Source organism: Lepisosteus platostomus, chromosome 3 (genome assembly GCF_059453375.1).
Source record: "Lepisosteus platostomus isolate fLepPlt1 chromosome 3, fLepPlt1.hap1, whole genome shotgun sequence".
NCBI lineage: Eukaryota > Metazoa > Chordata > Actinopteri > Semionotiformes > Lepisosteidae > Lepisosteus > Lepisosteus platostomus.
The window spans coordinates 18670623-18690160 of record NC_142613.1 but is presented as its reverse complement, the minus strand read 5'-3'; the positions used below and the strand labels follow the sequence as shown (position 1 = coordinate 18690160).

General features: G+C 36.7%; 1 protein-coding gene across 2 annotated transcripts in view; it reads right to left on the bottom strand.

The window, feature by feature from the left end:
• extl3 (exostosin-like glycosyltransferase 3) overlaps nt 1–17982 on the bottom strand; it is a 53304-nt gene extending 35322 nt beyond the window's left edge. The window contains exons 1-2 of one of the 2 annotated variants that reach the window (XM_088624794.1): nt 17748–17982; nt 15847–15904 (exon numbers count right to left, since the gene is read on the bottom strand). The gene's annotated coding sequence lies outside the window, so the exon portion shown is untranslated. The remainder of the gene's footprint in view (nt 1–15846; nt 15905–17747) is intronic. The other variant, XM_088624793.1, reaches the window with a different exon arrangement.
• Between the last annotated feature and the right edge of the window lie 1556 nt (nt 17983–19538).

Below are 19538 nucleotides of genomic sequence, written 5' to 3'. Positions count from 1 at the left end.
AAGCAAACCGCTACCTTAAAAAACAATGCCAAATACAAGCCAATCAAATTCCAGGTGTGCATAAAGTACACATTTTACATATGATGCAACATATATCTACATTAGAAGATCAGGTGTAATCACAGGAACGGAAACCTTTGAGAATTATAGTCCATGACTGAATAAAGTAAACTGGTCATATGATTTGACAGCCATACTGTATATGATCTCTGACTAAACTCTTCTGTGTAAAATACAAAATAGCCTGTAACTGCACAATGAATGCAACAGGATCATAGTTACTCGTGAACACATATTAAAAGTCATACTGTATATGCTAAAACTGAAAAATGGCCTTGGCCATGAAAAGAATGTGTCAGCCTGGCCCACTGTTGATTACTGCTTGAAGTTAGTTTTAGAAGCCTGAATTCACATGGATTTTACAGTAACAGTCATGTATGTACACAAGCTCAAAGTGCAGTGTGAATACTCGGTAAAATGAAATAGTATAAAGACAACATAAATATATCAAACAGGCTCCAAACAGCAGTCAGGAATTAATCAGTCGTGATTACTGCAGGTAGTTGGTTACACTGCCGAGGAGTCATAGTGTAGAATGAATGGGTTCATGAAGAGTTATTGAAAATTTAGAAGACAAGGAGCAGAGGTGGCATAAGGAGAGGAAACAGTCCACTTCCTTAACAGTTTGTTTTCGTCTTATTCAGCTTTCATCTCCATTCTTCCACACTGAACAATTCAGTTGTACCCATTTGTTTCACAAACTGCACATGCAGCTCTTCATCTTGAGTCAGTGTTGCGAATGTTCCTGATTACTGCAAGGTAGTGTGTATCCATCTTGTTCACTAGAAGAGGTCTCTTTTCTGTAGTTGTCAAGGAAGATTAGTGATGCTCCACTAAACATATTTACTTTGGAGCTCAATTAGCTGGTGGTCAGCACAGGCAACCAACAACATATAACCTATATTTCTTGTTACTGATAATTTAGTATTTTTAAAGACATGTACAGTATGTGTAGGATAGCTTTCCCTCTCCAACATCGTGTTCACTTCTTTTCACATTCCTGCTAATCTCAATTTTAGAAAGATTCCCCTGATTTTACTCACATAGACTTGGAACTATTTTTTTCTTAAAACTGACAGCATAGCTGATCAGATCATATCAACTGTGGTGGGCCTTGGAAAATATAATGGAGTCGAGTTTAGTCACAAAATGCTGAACTTCTGATAGAATAACAGCAGTCTATTTTGACACATACTAAGTCAGTGGTTCTCAATCCTGTTCCTGGAATACCTGTCTCTACTGGTTTTTGTTCCAGCATGACCTTTAAGCACCTAAACTACCAGTGCTCACAGGTACTTATAACTGATCTGCTTTATGGATTAGACTTTTTTTTCCAGCATTCTTTTGATGTTGTTGGAAATAATGCATTTTAGGTAGTTTAAAAAATACCCTCAAGTACGTTATTTGCAGCAATTTAACTAAACAGAACCTTATACAGTCACTCCTCTGCTTGCTATTTTCTCTCTTATTTCTGACAATACAGCTCTTAATAGTGACTTAAGATTGCTATAGAACAGACACAGATGGGAATAACACTATCAGAGAACTCCCACAGTTACTCAGCAATTTTCTTTTTGCATAAGTCAAATGGGTTATATTTCATCGTGCACAGGAGGGCAGTCCTGAAACACTAATTTGTACAGCATTTACACCAATTACAAACTCAGTTTTTATATGAGCCGAAAGTAAATTTTAAAAAGGTCTCAGAAAACTGAATAGCCTGAAATTAAGAACTCAGACGGAGCAAAAAGAAGAAGACAAGGTTAAGTAAAACCTAGGTTGAGAACAACTGTACAAAGCCATTTTTAAAAGCCTTAACAAAGAGGTAAAATCATTAATGACTATAAATGCATAGATAAGATACCAATACAAAGGTCAAAGGGCGGAGAAAGAAGAACTGCAGATGCAAAGAGTTCATTAAGAGATTAAATCTTCTAGACTGACTTTACCAAACTCCAGATTTAAATCTGATAGTGCATGCTAAAGACAGTTACATGCTTAAGAAGAAAACTTAGACTACCTAAAGAACAGGGAAGAAAATAAAGTGTCTGCAGCAAAGAATTGACAAAGTATCTTGAATGATTACACAATAACTTACTGTATAAGCTCAATGTATCTGAGATATTGCACAGTTACTGTCTCAAATGGATACATAATCAAATACTGATTTTTACACAATTAATTTGAATTTACAAGTGAAATTAAAGTGAATGTATCCCGATACTTATGATCCTTTTAAAGCAGTGGACTGAACACGATAAAATCTAAGTAAACTATGTTTTGGTCTAATATGATCAAATGCAATTTAATGCATTTACCCAAAAATAAAAGCTTATCATATTACTCTCATGATCAAAAATACAAACTATTTGACTGATTTCCATACATTTAGAGGACATTGTAAATAACCCATAAAAGCCTTTCTAAAAAAAGCACACACAAAATGGCTATTAAAGGCAGTTTTTCCATTACCCCCCATTTTCCTTTATTTGATATGAAACAATACCTAAAAATAATACACTCAGAATCTGTAGCAAAATGTTCCAATTACCTGTACTTATTACATTTTATTTCCAGTAGTCAGTGGAAACAAAATGCCTTTATTCCATTTCTGTAAAATTTTGGAAACATTAGTTTCATGGAAGGTGATAATTGAGGAGTATTTTGTCAAAGGTGTGAGCAAAGTAACCTCCTGCAAGGACAAGGTGTTAATGTTCTGGAACAAAAGTGAAATTTCAAAGAACATTAGAAAAGCCACATGAGGCCCATCTGATTCTTTATCCCTACAATCTCATCGCTGCTACTGAAACTAATCAACACTCCAGTGTAAATTTCCCTTCTTGCCCACCCATGTCTCTAGGGTGGGAGGGAAACACAACACCCAGCGAAGATGGGGAGAACATGCAAACCTCACATGGAGGCGCCCCAAGCTGTAACTAAACCCAGGATGTTTGAGCTGTGAGACCATGACCACCATTCGCCTGAGCCTCCCCCTCTCCCCATCCAATAACATCAGCACACCCATATTAAAGCAAAGCAACCAGTTCAGGACTGTATAGAACATTCGCTGTGCAAATATATCAATAACTTCCATCACTACTGAGACAACAAAATTGTGTAACGAAGGAGGGGAAAGTGAGGTATATAGAGCAAGTTTTAAATACAAAGATTCTGAGTACAGAGGCAGAACATATTCCTAATTAAGAGGACTTCAGAAGAGATTTGTGGCTATCGCATTATGTTAGATGACCTCTGTGGTCAGAAAAAAAAAAGCAAGATACTTGTGTTAAAATGCCCCAAGCGTCTAGCTAACAAATGTCATACTAGAGATATGTAGACATGCCTCAGCTTTAGTACAACGTGATAATATATACACGGTTCCGATGATTCATGCTCTTTAAAATCCTTCTAAAATTAACCATAAACCTTCCCATACTTGTCAAACATTTAATTATGTATGAGTTTGGTAAATCATATCTGGTTTCCTATTGCATCTTATTTTATCCTGTCCAGGTTGGTCAAGAATCCCAAACAATTCTCTACATGTATTATATATAACATGTACAGTATAGGAGATTAAAAGATTTAGCTACTGTTTAACATTTAAAATTGTACTAACAGTAAGACATTTGGTAAAAAATGTTTTTTGTTTATATGTTTTTATGCTTTATTTATATTTATATTCGTTATACACATATAAATTATGCCTGTAGTGAATTTTGAATATTAACGTTTATACTTCAACACTATTGTACTTAATACAGTCCTCATTAAAAACTTCATCCATTTTACATAAACTTGATCTGGCAGTCTTTAACAAATTTGCATAATCCGACAGAGACAGAAACAAAAAAATCATGTAATGAAAAGAGTCAAGTCTCGTATCCTCAAAGGCAGTGAGACTAGCCAACCAATCTTAAAAACCTTAATACAGCTCTGTGATATTTCGAAATATGCAAGTTTAAAGAAAATACTATTTAAATTTACATAAAAAACTCAATGGAAATCATGTACTTGTGCATAGACGTAATTTGTAATGCAAAATATTTGTTAAATTTCAAAATCTAATAGAAGTAACACTTATTAAATTTCAGGTACCTGTACTGTTTTGCACAGATACAGTAAAAGCATAACTGATCTTGCAACATGAAGTGCCGTGCTACATACAGACTAACTGCATGTGGTGTTTAATCATGAAATGATTCAAACTACCACACAGTCTGTGTTGCCTCCAGCTACAAAATGAATACACTTGTGGAAAGAAACAGCGAGAGGCCTTCAAAACCATGTTCTGTGGATCATATTACATATACACAAAGGTGCCAGAATGATGCGTCAGTAAATTAGCTCAGATTTTTTTTTCTTGAAGCACAACTACAGGAAAGAAAAAAAACCTGTTACAGAAAATGCTGTACGGAACATGATAATGTAACGCAGCACAGTATAATCAGTCAAAATAATCTTTGATCATTTTCTGACAACTACCTCTTGGTCCTGAGAGAAAGTGAAAATTGAGAATTAAAAAACAGAGACGAAAGATAATACATTGTTTCAATGAATGGTTTTTCAGTCTTGTTTCGAAATGTTTCAAAAAAGATTTTAACACTATATGCTAATGCTAAATGTATCAAGTGATCTGCGGTTAACATTTCTAATGTGTTAAAAAAACATTATGCCCAGACACAAAACAAAACCACAAAATTCTTAGCTGACAAAAGCCAGGGTGGTTCACTTACATTTTTTCCTCAAGCATGAAATGACAACATAAAGGGCTTTTCCAAAATATGCACACCAAATGCACAAATGACACTTTACAGTATACATCCTATAAAGTCTATAACTGGAAATCTAAAAAAAAAAATGGGCTACTGATTTTCCATGATCTCGGAATTGCTGAATTAGCCACATGGAACAGTATCAGGCTTTTTGGTACACACATTTTAATAATTCAAGCAGTAATTTCCAGAACACAAAAAGAGCACAGCCTAAAGTACAAGGATGTTATAAAGAGCTTTTTCAAGGCACTTTCCAAAACCTGAAACTTCTTGAAAAGATTTTAAACGCTCTGCTCTGTAGCTCATGAATAAAAATATCACAAAGTAAAACAATGTATTTACCAGCAAATCAAGTTCAGCTGGTCTCTGAAATAAAAATATTACATGTTTTTTACACAGAGCACTGTTTTCCTATCATTAAGTTTATGATTACTGAAGGATAAATCTTCTGATGATCTTTGTTTTCAAACAAGATTTGATCTAGTTACTCCATTAGTTTTTTTTTTAATAGCAAGAACCTGATTTTCTAATCACTTTATTTTTTCTTTTAATATGTATGTTAATGAGTGGCTGCTTGCCTCCTGATGAAATCACAATTTTTCATGCTGTCTGACCAGAGGTTTGCAGCCCTCTGATATGTAAGAATTAGCATCTGAAAATCGTACTGGGAAGAACAACTGAACAGTGGACTGTGCAGGGTTCTCCAAAAGAGGACTGATGGTACATCTTGGAGCCTAGAGAGGTTCCATCCACCAGATACAATGACAGGCCACTAAAACGCTCACAGTTTAAGGTGACACACTGACGATGTGCTGGGTTTGATTGGCTGTGTGTAACCGGCCACTCCCGTTGATTAGTTAACTGGTGTATATTAGCAGCCAGGAGGAAAGGGGCAACTAGTGTGCATCTAGGCTCCTGCAAGAAAGGAATATTGTCAGTACTTACATTGAAATATAGGGAGTCTAGATGGCACAGGTGAAGTCCTATGGGCTGCTGTGCTTTCACACCATTAGACAGCGGTAGAGTGGGTTTGAAGATTAGGAAAAGTCATTTTGTGACCGTGAAGAAAAGATGTAGGGTGATCTGCATACACAGAATAACCTTGGTATAATATTTCAGTGTTTAGTTTATAAGGCTCCAGTGTTTCGATATGGAGGGTGTTTAGAACTGATTAAAGCTAAATATATATTATTTATATAATACTTATTCACATACGTATATTGGCATATTTTATTAAGAATTTCAAAACAACTAATTACATTTTAGATCTAAAATACACAAAAAAATGTATCAATAAAGAGGGTTTACAAACTTCTCTTTTGGCACTGCATACAATGCTTGGGTGCTGAAATCCTGTCTGACATTAGATTACATTAGATTAGGCTAAGCACTTATTAGACAGTAGCATGCCTGGAGAAACTGCAGTGGAAATTTAGGCAGCCATCCTTCGGGACTCTGCAATTGATCAACTGGGATGCACCTCAAACAGTCATGTGGTAGTGGAAATGAGGCCAAGCTTCAAAACAGTTTCATTTTGGCATCTGTGTTTGCCAATATCCCTTTTTACTGAGCTAGACCAAAAATGAACTCCATTACTGTATTTCCCAATGTTAAAGAGTGGAAAAAAATGTGGAGATAAAATAGTTACTTAACCATATCCGTTAACCCATTGTAGCGGCAACACTTATTAAAAATACAGGAATTAAGTTTGCTGCTCCCTTGCCAGTTCCTCTGTCTCTCATCTCAGTGGTGCTGGATACAGAGAGGCCATTCCATTTGGTTCACATTCAAGGTGTTTTTCTAGCTGATAGAGTGTCCTGATAAGGAACAACTCCCAAAGCTGAGATTCATCAGCCACCCTAATAAATGGTAATCTCTGGCACCTTACTGTCTGGGAGATTCTAAGGGAGAGTCTCATCCCAAGTTGTTTACAACCCCAAGGTCAGAGCGCATGGTTACTCATCCTCCACTTAGATCAGCCAATCAGGAACTGGCAGGGCAGGGTAGCCCCACGTGGGTCTTGAATGCCCACGGAACGTTTAATGAATGAACAACCGTAGTTCTTCCAGGTAAAACAGGCCGCACAGGGCTTCTCCGTGCTCCTCCTGGACTTCTCAGACTCAGCTCGGACAATCACGTAACGGCCAGTGTTTCCGAGTGCCAGGACTTTCCTTTGTTCTAAGAGTTGATAACGGAGGTCGCCAGCGCGTAACCAAAGGATCCACCCGAGGCTAGCCCAGCAGCAAGCCTCGTGAACCCACCGCGAATGATCACCTGATCAACAAGTGAGCTACGGTCAGAACTCTGGACAGCTGAATCTTCCTCCTGTCTAAAGAGTGTGACCTGCTTAGACCCGCAGTCACTTTCCATGTGCATAAACTCTCGCTAGTAAAGCCAGAACTAACTAGCCGGTCTTCAAAGAGCATCAGCATCACATCACAGCAGAAATGTCTCCCTCCTTCTCTCCTGTCGAACCAGCACTGGTTGGCACCGGGCCAGAGAACGCCGATTGGACACAGCAACAGCCTGCCACTGTTCCTTTGTGTCAGCGGGAGATCTGAATCCCCACAGATTGGATGAGTATTCAACATTTTGCACTACAGCTCAAGAATTCAATTGTTACCTCAACCCCAGTTGATATCAATTTAATTCCTATGGGTGACGTACTTGCTTTTGAATATCTAGCATAGAAGTTGTAATCCAAGTTCATTTACAAAATGGTATAAATGAATGATATACTGAATGTACGTCCCCCTTGGTTGGTAACTCTTCGTGATCTAATATATACCTTTTGTATTCTGCTAACCCTCACTGATAAGATCTGTTATGTTTATATGCACATTTTATGGATTAATAAATGTATTCTCGTGTACTAGTATCCGTGTGCGTGTTGCCGAGTTATCTCGCAAGGTCGGTCTTCTAATAGCCATCAAAGAATCATTTTGTGACTTACTGCTACAATTAATAATTGTCCCAGTAAATGCACAAAACCCCTACATTTATTGGTGCCTCGTGAGAGGATGTCTACACCATTAAACAACCTTTGACACAAGTGACTTATATTCCAAGTTGAAGTGCAACTACTGTCAACAACACTATTGCTCTTTAACCATTTCATATGCTTTATCTTTTACCCCTGTCAACAGCATGGCTCAAAAAACCAAAAGTTTCTAATAGTCAAGACTGCCATTCTCATTTCACAAAGGGGAAAAATCCATCAAAAACCACAGCAGGTGGTACCCATACAAGACTTTACATAATGTAGCGAACACCTAATTGTTGACAAGAATTTTATTCCAGTCCCAAACACTGTTACACAAGACCTTTCTGGGGGAAAGATTGAAATGTTATTATTCTCTTTATCTGACTTTTAGTACTGAACCCATGCTCACTTAGTCTAACTACCACTTGAAAAAGCATTTAGTTCTACTTCAGTTTAATCTTATTTTAACAATTTGACAGGAGACCGCTTAATATAGGCAAATTACAACTCCACAGTGGAAAGAGCAGTTCTGTCTTGCTGCGGGAGAAAATACAGTAATGCAAATTAAATTGCAATTGTGATATTTGACTCCTTAATGTGATATTCTCTGAGGGTTCAGGATGGTGCTTATCTAACTTTTTAACCCTGGAGAACAGCTGGAAGAGTCAGTATTCAGAAAAAAGTTATTAAATAGCCTCCTGTAAAGAAAAGAACTTCATACAAAGATAATATGTTGCATTTGTACTGCTTTATGTGCCATAGTTTCTTAAAGAATATTTATTTGAGAAAGAGATGCATATCATTCTCCAAAGAATTGCAATTCCCAAATCTACTTTCAGGAAATAATTAGACTTAATAGGAACTGCAACTTAATTAGAAAGACTTAATTAATAATTAGAAAGATCAATATATATTTCACCCTGAAGCAGATTGTATAAGAAATTTCCCCAAAGCTTTCCAGTTTTATAAGTCTGCTGCTCAGATGAACTTAATACATTGAACAGCCCACTTCAACAGAGAAGTGCCCATTTTTATCTGAAATGATATTCTGTCTCTGACCCCTGACCACCTTGAGCTATGCAAACAAGCCAGCTTCCGTTTTCTCACATATCTTTAGGCAAACATTAGTATGGTTTAACCCTAGTTTCAATTGCCATTTTTACAGTGTAATTTGTAATTAAAATGAACGGTAATTTAATGAACCTTTAATGAAAATGAACCTTTGATAGACTGTAATTTAAGTGGATCATTTGGTGGCTAGGATTTATTGAGGCAGAACTTATTGTCACAGACTCACAGCTTTGGCTCCAGAAGCACAAGCAAAACCAGGAGAATATTTATTTCTAAATGAGTACTCACAGTTACTTGGGTCCATGGCCACGGTTTTTTATCCAGCCCAACACCCAGAAGTATGCAGTCCTGCTGGGCACCAGGCAATTTCATCAAGCAACTTGCCCATGGCGTCCCAAATATCTTGCAATACCAGCTTCACTTGTCCCTTTTGAGCCCTTTTTAGTAAGAGATGCTCTCTTACATGCTAGATTAGAAGGTCTTAAATTCCTAGGATAGTCAAAACACCGATGAACTTTTATTTATATACATTATTGTAATAATAATTTCCTCTCCCTAATTGGAATTAGTTTTAATGAAACAAAATTCTTAATTGTATTTTCAACCCCCAACGCAGCTCTAAATGCAATTGGCCCCAGGTCCAGTGTATTGTGCCGCCTCTCACATTAGTCACATCACTAAACAATCCCCATCCAAACTCTGCAGAGCACAGAAAGAAAAGAGGCTGACAGGAAGTGGTAACCTGTTGTTTCTCCTTTGGTTAAGTAAATGATGAGTGAAACCAACGTCAAATTACTGAGGGGGAGAGACATCAATGGATAGTAAAAGTAACTTAAAACCTCTGAAAAATCTGAAGTAATGGTTAATCCCAGCTCTCCTTTGATTCTTCCTCCTGAATAAACATTTATTATAAACAGTAAATCAGAGAGTAATGCAGAGGTATAATGGTGGCTCGGTGGTTAGCACAACTGTTTCACAGCACTTGGGTCCTGGTTTTGATTCCAGAATAGGATGGAAATCCATGTTTCTCCCTGCATTCACATGGTTTTTGCTATGGTTTTCCAAAGACACCTTTCAAAGACAGGCTGATCTCCTGATAATACCTTTGATGGACTGGCAGGCCGTGCGGGGTTTAGTCCCAAATCTCACTCTGCTTTTCTAGGAGACAGGTTATGGGTTCCTGTGACCATTACCAGACAAAAGTGGCATTCTAAAACCTGATGGACAAACAGTGAGACATACCACTGATTAGGATCTTGTATCCCCATAGAAAACAAAAAGCTGTCTTGTTTTCTCTTATTTCTTATTCTATTGCATCAAGTACCTTTACTTACCAAACATAAGAACATCACAGAGGTTACAAATGAATATGCAACTTATCTAGCCTGTATGGTAGCTAGAAGCTTATTATCTGACAATCTCATCCAGCTGTTTCTTAAGAAGCCAGGATGGTGGGTTCAATAACATGGCTGGGAAGCTTGTTACATAATCCTTCAACTCTTTGCATAAAGTAGTTGTTCCTGTTCTCAATTTTAAAGGCACTTCCACATGGCTTCCACGTGCCTTCTAAATTTGTGTTTTGCTGCCAAGGCTGCAAAGGTACCTAAACACAATCTCATAGCCATTTTATGGTGTCAACAGTGGGCAAAATTATTTAACCATACTGTTAAACAGCTGCTTTTGCATGTTTTATGTGAATGAAGAAACAAGACTACTTTTTTCTAGTGATAATTTTGATCTTTTTCTACAAAATACCTACCTAATGTAGAAAAACATTTGATATCAATGTTTAACTGACAAAAATATGCATGCATTTCTCTTTGGTATACTTGTGTCATGCTTCCAACATGTAAATGTTTATAACAACTTTGATTAAATTAGAAACAAATGTCCTTATTTAAATATATGTTTTCCTCTCAAAGTAACAAGCAAATGTGAAAACTTTGGTATAGTAAACACTGTAAAATACCAGGCAATATTCCAGCCTAAGAAAATTAGAAAAAGATATTTCTGTATAAATCATTTTAGAATAAAAAAGTTGCTACTGAAGACAGAGATCATGAAAGTGTACAAACGTTTAAATTCTAGGTATTGGGACCTAAAAGACACCAGTTAGAAACAAAATGCCATAAATAAGCCAATTATAATCTAAACAAAAACAGCATGTGCTTTCACCTTTCAAATGTAGTGCCTTGTTTTAGTGGAACCAAAGACGTCCTGTGAACACAAATCTGTGTAAGCCAGAAACATTAATCTGGCCTAAAAATATTACATACAACATTCACCAGCAGAGTAGTATGAAAGCAAGGATAAGTGAACACTGAAACAATAATAAAAAAACGGGAGTTTATTCTGTAGACTCAAAAATATTTTATTACACTGCCCCATGAGTTATTTCGCCCACTTCTACACTATGCAAAAGCACATTGCCAAAGGCAAAAGAGTTGTAAGAGTACGTGAAGCAATGAAAAAAAGGCTATCAAGTCTTCAATTTCTGCCTAATGTTTACCACAGAAATGATTTTTTTTTTTACCCTCAGTAGGTGCTTTCTTGCAGGTGCAGGTGTTCACTTTAAATGATTATTATCCCTGAAATCTACATTCTGGAGAACTATTCCTGGTGAGTACCCCTATTTTCATATCTTAATCAGAACCATACTTTTTTAAAGTAAAACCATTTCCCTTTTCTGTTATTTAAATGTGTATTTACCTAGCAGGACTTGCCAAATTTTGCATTTTCTAACTGCGGAAATATTTTCTGGCACACACATGAAAGCTCAGAGTCTGTGTGTCATATCTAAATATTGCTTCCTTTCTTTTACAACACAATGGTTTAAAAAAAAAAGCACATGTGGGGGTGGGTGCGGCATTTTCTGGTTTTAAAAAAAACGCAGCTATACTGTGTATGTAAAATCATTTTTAACCATAATAAGATCTATGACTAAATATTCAGAAAACAGAATGATTACTTTTGCATTATGTTCTTTCCTCTTTGATCCTGGGCATACTCTACTTCTTTAAAATGCACCATGAAACTGCTTTGCCATCCCAGTGCCACATTCTAATTTACTCTACAAAGCGTCCACGTTGAAGTGATTTGATTTCCTTTATTTCCTTATTAGAACCTGGAACTGTAAAATCACTGAATACCTTATGGCTACTAGAAATCAGTTAAAACAGTAATATACAATTTTATCAATACACAAAAACGTGCCAAATAAAGTAATGTAGGGGTATAGATGAAGAATTCTGACATTTAATTGATTATGATACACATAAATGGCTGATGGATGGTGCGGTGGTTAGCATTGCTACCTCACAGTGCTGGGGCCCTGTGGTCAGTTCTGGACTTGAGGTGCTATCTGCGTGAAGTTTGTATGTTCTCCTCGTGTTTGCGTAGGTTTCCTCCAAGTGATCCACTTCCCTCTCACAGTCCAAAAACATACTCGTAGGTTAATTAACATCTGAGAGAACTGGCTCTTGGTACGAGCATGTGTGTGTTTGGGTCTGTGTGTCTGCCCTACAGTGGACTGGTGGCCCGTCCAGGGTGTACCCAGCCCTGCGCCCCATGCTTGCCGGGATAGGTCCAGATTCCCCGTGACCCTGAAGTGGAAGAAGTGGTTAGAAAATAGGTGGATGAAGAAATGACTGATCAATCACTCAGGGATTAGAAGAGAATAGTTAAGAGAAGCTATAATACAGGCTTAAAATACCTTGATTATAATACTAATAATCAGTTTTATAACATAAATATTCAGAAATGCTGGAATGGTTTTCAAATATCGGTGTGAAATTATCTTTGCAAACTGCGTCAAACCCAGGGGCTTGTGTATCGTAACTGAGATCTTTTAAAAGGTGGGTCCCAGGAAAACAGTCACAAACTCAGTCATAAGGTATGAAATAAGTGCTCTTTAAGTGTGGGGAAATAATTCACAAAAAATGACTAAGTGCCTCTTTGAGTTTCTAATTATAATTCTCTATGGTAACTGTAGTGCCATCCTTAAGTCCCTCTCTATAACAAACCAGGCTGTTAAGCTGCTTATCAACTTCCCAAAACAATCTCTCTTTGAGACTTGTTTCTCAAAACATTCACATCACAGGTTTCCCAGTTCCACACAGTGTCTGTCCAGTCATCATTCTTAACTCCTTCTCCCACCCCTGCGATGCAGACAAGTGAATCTGCCCTGTGTTCCCAGATGGATAATTCATCTCTCACTTTCTCTCTCGAAGGCTCAGCTTGTTAGTTTTTAAATCATCACCTGACCAAACTTATTCTCCAATCTAGCCAGGTTACTGTGAGGAGTAGGATATTCCCCACAGTCTTCCAAAAACCTATGGATCTTGTCTGGCTTTACTCGTAAAGAATAAGGTAGCTTTATGTTGTTTGTTAAGTAATAGTGCCTCCTTTTTGAAGATCTTATTAGACAGAAAATAAATACATTTTGACATGGGCAAGTTTGATAACAGTTGTAACCAACTCTTTGTTTTCATCTGTAAGAATTACTCTTTAATTACTTTCAATTCAAACCTTAACACAGTGTAGAAAAATTCCAACATGAAAACAAATCTAACAGAAGATTCAAACTCTTAACCCTTTAAGCTTTAACCATTTTTAAGCCTTAAACCCTAACAAAATAAAGATTTTAGAGACAAAGATTGTGATGTTGTTGTATACGCTCTTAATAATAAAGAGGCATAAGAAAAAAATAAATCTTATTCTAGGCAGTTACTGAAAAAAGTAAATCTGATCCACATTGTAAGCCTCACATTTGTACATTACGCCTGAGTTAGAGCAGACATTATACTGAGTATCAAAAGAAAATTATCAGTCTATTTATAAATGGTTTTATTAATAGGGGATATTAATTTTAGAAACTCAATGGACTGTGAAATTTTCATAAGCACTGAATCACCCAATTAGTAAGACAGATGATTGGGCACAGGTGATAAGGTGATTTAACCCACTGAATGTCAAGCCTGGTGAAAATTAAGAAAAGATAGAAAGGAACCAATATGCTATGCTTATTAAGAGTGCAATGCCTTTGTTCCATCCATATATTGAAGACTACTCTTTGACAGTACACTATTTCTTACTGTCAGAGATGTTCACAACCTTCAATTTCCAACCTGTCAAGATGATACAACCAAGCACGATCAGTCAATGATAAAGACTACAAGTCACAACACCAAGTAATAAGTATTGGGTGGGATAACAATGACAGTCTGGACAGGAGTTTCAAGTCACTACAAAACTCCACCTGTAATAGCTTAAGACTTATACTTAAGAATAGCTTAAAAAAGAATCAAGTCCTAGGAGCTCACTTGCTGCCCTTTATGTGGGCTCCTTCTGCACAACACACATACTCATGCTGCTCATGTAACAACAGCTTTCTTGTGAGATGAAAATGTAACAGTTATGCTGTGAGTGCTATACTCATCAGACTTGAGCGCCACTGAACATTTCTGGGCTAAACTGGGACAACATGTGACATGTGACAATCTAGAAACTCAAGAGACCAGTGAAAACACACCTGTTTGTCCACGTCCTCAGAGAGAAATCGAACAGAATCTCACAACAATATTTACAGGTTGGTACAAACCAGGCTTTGCGGACTTACAGCCTGTATTGCATCCCTTAAAAGTTAAATTGAGGCAGAACTGCTGTCATTTAGATTATGGCTTACTTTAATTGTATTACCTTCTAAGCAGTACAGATGACTAGAAAATAACAATATAATTATGTAGGGAGATACTACTTGGGTATAATGAGATAGCGGACACGTGGCTTCAAAGTATAGTTTACACATTTGTGAGATCTACCTTAGAAAAATGCATCAATCATCATTCACCAAAGCACACTGAGCAGGTTAAAGGCATTAGAATTCCCTTTTCCAGACTACAGACAGCATGTGATTTCAAACTAATAAAAAATGAAAACAGTTAGTTGTGTAGCATCTTAAATGCCATGCGCATCTATAGCTATTCCTTCAGTCTTTTGACATAAGTTTGTCGAAAAAATAAGCATTTTTTTGTTAACACAATTTTGAACATAAATAACATGAATATTAAAAATCCAATGGAGGGGCAGAGGATTTCTGATACAAACACAGTAAAATACTTTGCATTTAGGAATCTGAAAGGAAAGTAGTACTAACACAACATTGTTATGTTTCTTAAATCAAGGATTAAACGTTTTTTATGTGTATTTCTTAAACATATAAGCAACAGTTGATGCATATCCATTCTACACAGACACGGGCAGACATCTTCCGAAATTAACAGAAATTAACCAAAAAACGTTTACATCAACTCAGACATTAAAGCTTGACATTGGTTAGCAATTTTTCTATGAATGTATGATACAAATATGATACATAAAAAAAGATTTTGGCAAGTACTAAGCATTTTTTTTTAACAAAACAGTAAAGATCAAGATTGAATAAAGTTTGAAACTGAGCAGTACATACGATGTGATGTTCTTCACTGGTCTCTTTAATAGGGTGCACCACCCTATTAAATATTATATATAAATATATAAATATTAATATTAAAATAATTTGGTTTCTAAAATTGTCCATTGAATATCCCCATAAGATGAATGAAGACTAAATTCCAATCCATTTAAAAAGTATCCTGTGGGGATACAGTGTACCCTAGCAATACAATTTTTCATTTATGGCTACTCTGGAACCAGTATTTGAGTCGTATGTGACTTTCAGCAGTTATTGGAAAATGCCAAGTGATTAAAATGCAGCCAGCACTGTCATGATTTTCATATGAGATGTCTATCAATGGAAGGAAGTTCCATCAATGATAGAGAGTAAACTGAACATTAGGCTGTGTGAACTGTCAAATACACTTATTAAACAGTGTTGCTATCAAAGGTTTCCACAGTAGCCTCAAGACAGGAAACCCATTCCTAACTGCTGCATGAAGCATAGCAGGATGGCACACTGACCTCTGTTCCGTGAAAGGAACTCTGGCATTTGAGTTTTGATGGATTACTGGGCTTTAAACTAGAAGATAAAAATACATTTTGAAAAGGTTAGGGTCTTTTGCAGGAATGGCTGCTTGTCACTGAAATCCATTTACAACTTATCATATTTCTCTCATGGAGGTTCTGTAACTTTCTCAAGTCATCTCTGCACCACCCCCTCAGCAAACAAAACTGTGTAAATGCCTAGAAACAACCAAAGCAATGTTTTCTGCAACCAAAAAGGAATGCCTAAACATGACACTATGGTGATGAAATTTCTAGAGCTCCTGGTTATAAACATCTACTTTTTTAAAAATTCTAGATTTGTGACCGAGGCATTACATACATACTTTTATGTATGATATATGATTATGTATGATTTTTACTGACGTCAATGAGGCTCAAACAGTCATTGAGCTGTGCACATGATTGTGTGCATTCACTTGAACATCTACCATGCATAGTTTATCATTACTTTTTGGATTAAAAAAACTTTTCTCTTGCACATTAAGTGGGAACAGACCAATTTAATACTATAGCTCTAAACCTTCGAACTACTAAGTGCCCACAATTTCTGCATCTTATATTTCGAACTAGAACTTTGCCAATATGAGTAATAGTTCACAAATACTTGGTGGTGCTGCTTTTTGCCAAATGAAACAATGTGTTAAATATGTAGAAAAAGATGAGGGCATCACAATTCTCCAGTGGTTAGGCCGATAACGAGACACGAAGCTCACAGAGCAAGTGTGCGTTATATTCTTAACAACTATCCAGTAAACCTACTCCTACATCCAGAAGACACCATGAAGGGGGGCCGCATTCTCGTATACCAAGACTGTTGATACAGTATTGTCCACATAAAGCACAGCTTTACACAAAAACATGTGTGCTGTACATGTGTCTACTTTGTCTAAATTATTTTAGATTAGTAAATCCATGCAACCAATAGTACATCCACGCTCACTATATAAAACACGAATGACAGACTCGTATCCATTAATGCCAAATGCTAAAAAGGTTGTCGGGTTAAGCAACAATTCAAATAAAGCAGCCGTACCTGCTAGAACATAAATTAATCAGACAAGCAGTGTGAACATGAAGGTTTTTAATTAATTCACTCTACATGCACCGACATTTCAACGTATATAAACCAGTATGGAATGCAGTTCGGGTTTTAGTCTCGGGTAACTAAAAACTACATGAAATGAAAGAGAAACATTTTCGTATGATTCAACATCCAGGTGTCTTATACTAGAATTCATGCATCAGTCATAACGTCTTTCAGGAATGTATCGGTTGAGCTGCTACTCTGTGAAACTAGCAACTAATGATTTCGTGCGACTTAGAGCTTGTAAAAATTAATTCGTTTTATTTTTAAACACGTCCACATTTGACCAGATCTATTTTATCAGTTTAGTTTTAGGAGGTTCGAAATTATAACCTCCATCTAGCATCATATAGCAGGTACTTGTTACAAATGGTTATTTCCAGTTGGGTCCTCTTGGGATACCAACAGCTGTAGCGGAAGACTAAAAGTGAGATTTATTGCAGTTCCGACAAATATCTGCAAATAAGAACATGTAGCTGGGGAAAGGGAGACTGCCTGCTCACATCGTCGACATTGGAGCGAGTGCTTGGCTAAAACTGAAACGGTTCTGCAATTAAAAGCTGAAAACATGCAGCCGTCATTGGCGAAGACAAGTAACCGTTTAAATCTCGTTTCTTTTGGAATGCAGCACCACGTATCAAACGTACTCTAAACCGCACTATCTGTCCCCCCGATCTTCACAACACAGAGGGGTGAGAGGCAAACGAGAGGGCCATCTGGCTAATTTTACCCCGACACCAGCACAAGCACTACCGAGATCAATCTTACTTACCGGTTATCTGCCTGCCAATAATCCAAAACAAATGCTCTTCCGGTTGGAAGGAAATTGCAACCTCAGCGTTAGGTCCACATTTCAAATCGATATATACGTATGTTTGTTTTCCCACGAATTACCCCTTGATGAGATTAAATCTAGGAATAAAGATTCGCTCTAGGTCGGTGTACATAATCAAGCCCGCATTGTTCAAGGAGGGCTGGTTTAGGCAAGAGCTGCTACAGCTAGTGCATTCTGGGAACATACCCTGAACTACAGAAGAGCGGCTCCCCCTGATGGTCACAAAGGTACCTTAGCGATTATGCAAAGGTATTTCATAAACGCTGAGATGATGCCGAGAGCCGGACACTTCAAATATTACAACACAGTGCATAGAAATATACAGTAAAACTAAATTGAATTGTCAGAAGACAGTCATTATCTGTATTTCTTCAGACAGCATTACCACAACAATAACACGTATTTCTTGTTTCAATAAATGTATGGTAATTTACCTTTTATCCATATGTAAAGATAAATTAAAACACAGATAATGAAAAATAACAGATAATAATATATGTTTGAGGTATGTATTGTGTGCTAAGTTAATGACTGCCATGATTGCCTCAGACACCTTAATATTACATAACAATATAAAATAACCTTACAATTTGTTTTAAACTAATTTTTTAAGTGAATACTACATTTCATAAAATATCATTAAAAAATGTAATATAGAAATTATGGGATCACTTAGACATCTCTCTGAAATGGAAATAGAATATCTAGGAATTGCTAGATTATGTTTAGTAACTACTAGGATATCTAGGATACTAGAATATCTGCTGCATCTAGTAGTAGTATATCTACTGTAGTAGGAACATTTTTTTGCTTTCTCACAAAAACAACAGGCTACAATCTGCTGGTACTGCAAAGCAAAATGTTCTCATCAACTTGCTCTTTCTCTGCCATCTCCTTGTATCAGTCACAGCTGTACCTGCCTAGGGCATTGTAAAAAAAAAGGCACAAGGCAACTGAAAAAAACAAGCTTGCTGTTCTTATTTTCTCCCTAACAAATAGGTCGCAGTAATTAATTTGCATGTATCCCATAATGCATATTGCCATTTTTGAAACACTATAATCCCAAATGGTGTTTTACATAATATATCTAAACATTTTAACAGTCAAGGAACAGCCGTATTAAACTAGCACACTCTCCTAAAAGTGAAACTGATGCCAGTGATCGCTTGCCTTGAAAAATTGCAGAAAGCACACTTAAACTCTGTTTAGAGGTTTTGTTTGTAACTTTGAAATGGGTCATAGCAACTGAATTGGCACACATAGTATAATTCATAAGTACTCTAACGTCAAAATCAGTCCACCTTGACAACAATGCTGATATTATTTATAATACATTACATCAACATACAGTATTAAAGAAATACTGTTCACCTTACCTCCTTGCTTTGTTAAGCAACGACACTCGATAATGACAAAATTTGTCTCAGTAATACCATCTGCTTATTTTCTAACCTTTCCTCCAGCAAAGGGTACCATTACAGACAGTATATTTGGTATTAGCAGAAATAATAGGTTGTATAAAGTAGAAAATTAATTTGTGTGGCAATTAGCACTGTTGCTTTATAGTTCATGGATTCAATACTGGACCTTGGTATCTTCTGTGTGGAGTTTGCATATTCTCTTGCAATCTGTATCTGTTTCGTCCCACAATCAAAAGACATCTTATAGTCCTGCTTTGTTCACTGCTACTTGTTAGGCTCAGGTTCAGAATGACCATCAACTATGAAA